Here is a 6,725-nt window from a genome sequence, read left to right as displayed (position 1 = left end):
AATAGTCACATGGCGAAAAAACCCAAAAACCAGATTATAAATCAGGGTTTAAAAAAAAAGTACAAAAAATAAGAATATTTGGTATTTTGATAAAAATAGATAGATAGATAGATAGATATTACTATACAGATAGTACAGGTATTAATAGAGAATGTACAGAGGTTTTTCAGTTAGTGAGTTTCTGAGTGAATCTTACAGGAGTGAATTATATTTCACTCATTTTAAGACTGTTCTTTTACATTTATAAAATCTGTAAAATTAGGCTTCATTTTACAATTTAATGTTGTCTTATGGTTATAATTGGCACCAGTTTTTCTCAACAATTTTCTTACAATTAATGGCACATGAGAATAAATGAGATACAGTATTTTTTACTCTGTGTAAGAGAGAGAGGGATGGGGGAGGGATAGGGAAAGAGGGAGAAAGAGAGCTCAAACTAGTTCCCAAACTCTACATTGCCTAGTTGTATGCCATTGACCAAGACACACATTTAGTACTTTCCATGTGCCAAGCACTGATTAGGAATCTTTACATATATCTAAGGAGACTCTATGTTTAGAGCTTAAGCTCTAACATAGATTCTGGCGGACATCCTGAGTTTGAATACCGGCACTTCCATTAGCTAGTGAACTTGTGACCTTGGACAAGTTACTTCACCACTCTATGCCTTCCTTTTTCCAGCCATTCACTGGAATAACAGTATAAATCATATGCGATTGTAATATAATTAAATGAGATAATAATATGAATATATGAAGAGGTTAGCACAGTCTCTGGCACAAAGAGATTACCCAAGAAATGCTAGTTATGATTTTCTCATTTAAGCTTCCCATAAACGCTCTGAAGGAGGTGTTTAGCCCCATTTTTAAACAAGGAAGCAGAACACTGAGTAGTAGTATAATTTGCTGATGGACACACATTTAGAAAGAGACAGTCAAGATTCTAATCCAACAAAATCTAATTTCAAGGTTTGTAATCTTTTCTGTGGCCATACCAAGATCTCCTCTGGGTTTAATTTTGTATAATACATTTAATACAGAATAAAGCAGTGATTTTTTATTTTTTATTCCCTCCCCTACCCCCAAGATGGTCCCTCATCTGTCTGCTCATGGTCTGCTCGCTGTGTCTGTTCATTGTGTCTGTTCATTCTTCAGCTCATTGCATCTGCTCATTTTCTTAGGAGCCACTGGAACTGAACCCAGGACCTCCCCTGTGGGAGGCAGGTGCCCAACTGCTTGAGCCACATCTGCTCCCCAAAGCAGTGATTTTATATATATAATGCACATCTTCATATACTATGAAATGCATGTTTTTTTAAGTGTAAGATTCAGGGAGTTTTGATATGTGTGTTCATCTATGTAACCAATACCCCAATCAAGACATATAAAATTTCCATCATCCCAGAAAGTTTCCTCTTGTTCTTTTATAGCCAATACCCCTCTCACCTCTGAAGCAAACACTATTCTGTTTTTTATCACCTTAGAATATGTTTTCCTGAACTTGAACACAATATAAATGGAATTCTACAGGATGTACTCTTTTATGTCTGGCTTCTTTCATTTAGCATATTTTAAAGAGTTATCCATGCTGTGGCATGTACTAACAGCACACTTTTTATTACTAAGTAGTATTTCATTGCAGAATATGCTGAAAGTTATCTATCCTTTTCCTGTTGATGAACATTTGGATTCTTTCCAGATTGGGGCTGTTACGAATAGAGATGCTATGAATATTTTTGTACAAAGATTTCTGTTGATCTATATTTCATTTGTCTTGGCAAATACTTAGGAATAGAATGCAGGGTCATATGGTCATAGGTATGTTTAGCTTTATAAGAAACATTTTTTAAGAAGTGGTTGTACCATTTTACACTTCCGTCAGCAATCTGAGAGTTACAGTCACTCCACATCCTTGTCAACATTTGGTTTTGTCAGTCTTTTTAATTTTAGTCATTCTGTATAGTAATATCTATGACATGGCATATCATTGTGCTTTTAATTTGAATCTTCCTGTTGTGCTTATTGGGCATTCATATATATTCTCTAATGAAGTGTCTGTTTAGGTGCTTTGCCCATTTAAAAAACTGGTTTGTCTTCTTGATTGTTTGTTTAAGGAGTAATATATATTATATATTTATATATTCTGGTCTCTATATTATATTATATATTATATATTCTGGCTACAAGTTCTTTGATAGATAAAGATATTGCAAGTATTTTTTCCCAGTCAGTGGTTTGCCTATTCATTTTCTTAATGATACCTTTTAATGGTAGAAACTTTAAATTTTCATAAAGCCAAATAATCTTTTTTTTTCTTTTACAGTTTCGTGTTCTTATGTAAGAAATATCTGCCACCTCTCAGGTTACAATTCATGAGCCAAATCTTGTCCTGTGCAGGTTCTTTGGACAACAGTCTATTAAGAGAACTGTTACATCTAAGTCAGTTATATGAATTGGATTATTTAAATATCATCAAATTTACACACCTGGAGATTTTTCTTCAACTTCAAATTTTTCTATGTTGGATGCACAGTGCATGTTGCTCTCTTCTTCATGATCCACGGAGATGACTTTTGGCTATAACTATATCACCTCTTAGATCAGAATCTTATTCTTGCTATTGATAGAGGTAATTAAAACAGGGGGCTTTGTTCTTTATGTAAAGGTGGGGCCTTGGAAGTATCCTGCCATGTTTGCATGGGTTTTTTATTTCTGAAAGGCTGAAATCTCTGGGTAAGATGTACAAATAAATAAGTATCTAATAAATATTGCTGCTACAGATATTTCTAGATTTTCACTTTCCTTGGGTAAATAGGACACTGCTTCTGGCACAGGACTGCCCAGGTGCTAAATATTTGGATTTCTTTTCTCAGCCTGTTTTACCTTTTAAAATGTAGCCATTTTGCAAAATGTGCAATTCTTTTAAAAAATATTTTTAATATCCCTATCTTTTAAACTTTATTTTAGTTTTAGTTTTTCTGAACTACCATGCGTTCTATTTCTTATGGTCAAATCCATCATCATAATTTCATTTCCCTAATTATTTTTTTATTTTTATAGTCATTTTTGGTCTTTTTGAAAAAGATACATAGATCACAAATAATGTTACATTAAAAAATATAACAGGTTCCCATATATCCCACTCCCCACTCCTCCCACATCTGATGTAATAATAGTTAACTAAACATATTTTCCTAAATTTCAAACAAATTCAGAATTTCCTCCCTGCCTAGACATAACTCCACTCCTAGAAGATCACCACTATTAGTAGCAGCAGGAAAATTTAGTTTCCTTTTTCCATAAACATGAAAAATTTTGTAAAAATCTTACAAGAGACTCTGATGTGAAGGTACAAGATGAAGGTAAACCATTGCTGTGAAACTCTCATGTTCTCCTGAACAACTAGACATCAGAGAAAATCAACTGTTTTCATCCTTTACAGACTCCACATAATTATGCATGAGAGTTAAAAGACTGTCTCCACTGGAAAACTGAACCTCAACTGGATATTTGCTGATATTAAGAAATTATTGGCAGTTATTTCTGTGTGTGATAATGGTATTATGGCTATGATTTTAAGAGTCCTTATCTTTTAGAGGTAAATATTAAATATTCATGGATAAAATGATATCATGCGTGGGATTTGCTTCCCAAAAATTCCCGGGGGAGTAATGAGAAGTGGGGAGGGGTATGGATGGAACAATATCGGTCATGTGCTGGTGACTGTTAAAGCTGAATGATAAGTACATGGGGTATCATTATTCTACTTTAAAACGACAGCCTATCACAATTACAGTAATACCAGCAATAATAACTGCATCAACAGTTCATATTTATCAGGCACGTACTATGAACCTGGAACTGTATGAAGAGCTTTACTTTGATGAGCTCATTCTTATTATGCCCACTTAATACATTATTAAACAGCCTAAGTCATTTGGCTACTGTGCTAGCAAGGAGAAGAGCATTTGAACTGAGAGAGCCTGACTCTAAAATCCATTCATTTATTCATTCAACAAATATTTATTGAGTGGCTGCCATATTCCAACCACTGGGCATCAGTGGTGAATAAAAGAGAGAAAACTCCGGCCTGTACAGGGCTCCCATTTCAACAGGAGGAGACAGACAAAACCCAACAAGTGTAATATAGCATATGGGTATTTTAGTGATGGTAAGTTCTATGGAGAAAAATAAAGCAGGGAGGAGGATAGGGAGTGACCGAGTTCAGAAAGTCCTGGTTAATATGATGACGTTTGGCAGAGATCTAAAGGAGGTGGGATAGGGAATTTCATTCAGGAAAAAGAAAAACAGCAAATGCAAAAGCCCTGTGGCAGGAGGCTGCTCAGTGGGTTCAAGGATCAGGAAGGAGAGCCTCGCGCTGGAGCTGAGAGGAAAGGGAGGGAGCAGTCATCGCAAGGAGCCAGGGAGGTCAGAGCACATGAAGCTTGGAAGACCATGTGGCTTTTATTCAGAAAAAATCACTGTTGGGTTTGAGCAGAGGAGGGATCTTATCTAAGGATTACTGAGGCTGCTGGGCTGTTAACAGGCTGGAGCGAGCTCAGCAGGAAAAGCAAGACCAGCTGGAGGTTCGTTCTTCTAAAACCCATGTGACAGATGACAATGGCTTAGACCAGGGCTGTAAGTGAGAAGAGGTCAGATTTGACATATATTATGAGAATAGAGCTAACAGAATTTTGATTAAGAGCCCATTTTCTTGGAGGAGAGTATGGGCCATGATGTGGACCATTGTCTATGAGGTGCAGAGGTGCCCAAAGATGTACTTACCAAATCCAATGGATGTGTCATGATGATGGGAACGAGTGTTGTTGGGGAGGGAGAGGGGGGGTGGGGGGGTGGGGTTGAATGGGACCTCACATATATATTTTTATGTAATATTATTACAAAGTCAATAAAAAATAAAATAAAAAATAAAATAAAAGAAAAAAAGAAAAAAAAAAAAAGAGTTACAAAGAGAAAAAAAAAAAAAAGAGCCCATTTTCTTAACCACCGCACCAGTCTTTTTCACGTGTACCATTCTTAAAACACTGATTTGCATTTACAATTGTTTGAACTTTAAAATGAGGAAATTCTTTCTGTCAAATCAAAGAAAGGACAGTTTATCTGCTGGAGGATCCTGAGGCTAAGGATGAGCATCCCTCCTGGAGGAGGCCCAGGGATGGGAATTGCATTGAACTTGACTCAGACGTAGGGTGACCTGGTTTTAGCACCTAAAGTCCTGTGTTCTGGGGTACTCTGAGTACTGGGCGAACTGGGATTGTTGTTCTCCATGTTCAGATATGTGGCTTGAATTCCACCTCTGTCACTCTTCACTGTGGAACATAGAGCAAATCATTCCACTCCTCTGAGCCTCAGTTGCCTTGTTTCTAAAACAGGGTTAATAATCTACCTGCTGGGATGTTTTGAGAAGCTTGGGAGAAAACCGGATGTGAACATGCTTACACTACACAAGAATAAGATGTTAATAACACATTACAGGATCTCTGGAGCTTATGATGTCCAGCCCCTAGGCCCTTCCTGCTTCTTCTGCAAGAGATCAGGAAGCTCTTTTCCTGCCCATTATCTTTGTTGGGTGTTTGGGGATGGGAGGGAAAATGTGGACGATTTCTATGACCAGAGGCTCAGGCTCTGGAGTGTCCCTTACAAACTGCTGGACTCCCAGGATCTCCCATGACCCCATCCCCAATCACATACTCAGGCCTACTGACATCAGCTCTGGTTCCTGAGGTCCACCAGGACAAAGAAGCTGCAATGTGACTGGGCTTGAAAGAAGGGAGTGAGCTAAGGGGAGGAAGTGGGAAATGGCCTACTTATCCCTTAGGCACAATGCATAGGGCCCACAAAAATGTTTCGAGCTCTTCTAAAATCAGAAAAAAAGTAAATATAGTCCACCTTGAATTGTATTCATCTTTTACACCAAGGCAGACATAAATATAATTTTTATGGGGAAAGGGACCCATGAAGGCAAAAGGGAATAAGGTCTACAACAAATACGATTTGGCTCTGGAGGGAGGTACAGCCAAACTGTGCTTAGGAGAAGCCAGCATCTCCATCCACACATAGTTTTAAGGATTCTCCCAGCTAATTTCATTCTTTTATATGGGGTTCTGCTTATCTGGGTGCCCTTCTTCTTTCATTAATCCACGGACAGCTTCTCCTGGATAGGAGCTACTCCATTTCCAGCAACACATCTAAACAAGAGGTTGGGGCTTGGTTTATCAATAAACCATTTACTCTCCCTCTTTCTATCTATATCATCATCAATTTATTTTTACAGAGGTTTAGAAAGTCAACACAGTAAATTTGCCCAGGATTGTCACAGCTTTCCTCTACTTGCTGTGATTAGAAAACATGTTATCTCAGAGAACACATATTGCCAGTTGGATAACTGACATAGGACATCTCTGTTCATGATGCTTGGTAGGTTGAGTAATTCCACTTAACTCACTTAATTTATTCATTAAGAAGCCTTTAGAAAACTACCTGAGATCAAACTAAGATGGTCTTTGATAACTTCTATCTGTGAAACTTTTATAACAATGTTCAGAGAAGGTATGTGGCTCAAGTGATTGGGCTTCCGTCTATCATATGGGAGAACCCAGGTTCAATCCCCAGGGCCTCCTGGTGAAAAGGCACACCCGGGCGGCAAGCCACAGCAAAGAGAGACAAAGGGGAGAGTTAAGGCGGTATACAACAGAAACAGGAACT

Source organism: Dasypus novemcinctus, chromosome 3 (assembly GCF_030445035.2).
Source record: "Dasypus novemcinctus isolate mDasNov1 chromosome 3, mDasNov1.1.hap2, whole genome shotgun sequence".
NCBI classification, from domain to species: domain Eukaryota; kingdom Metazoa; phylum Chordata; class Mammalia; order Cingulata; family Dasypodidae; genus Dasypus; species Dasypus novemcinctus.
Note: the sequence above shows the minus strand (reverse complement) of the source record.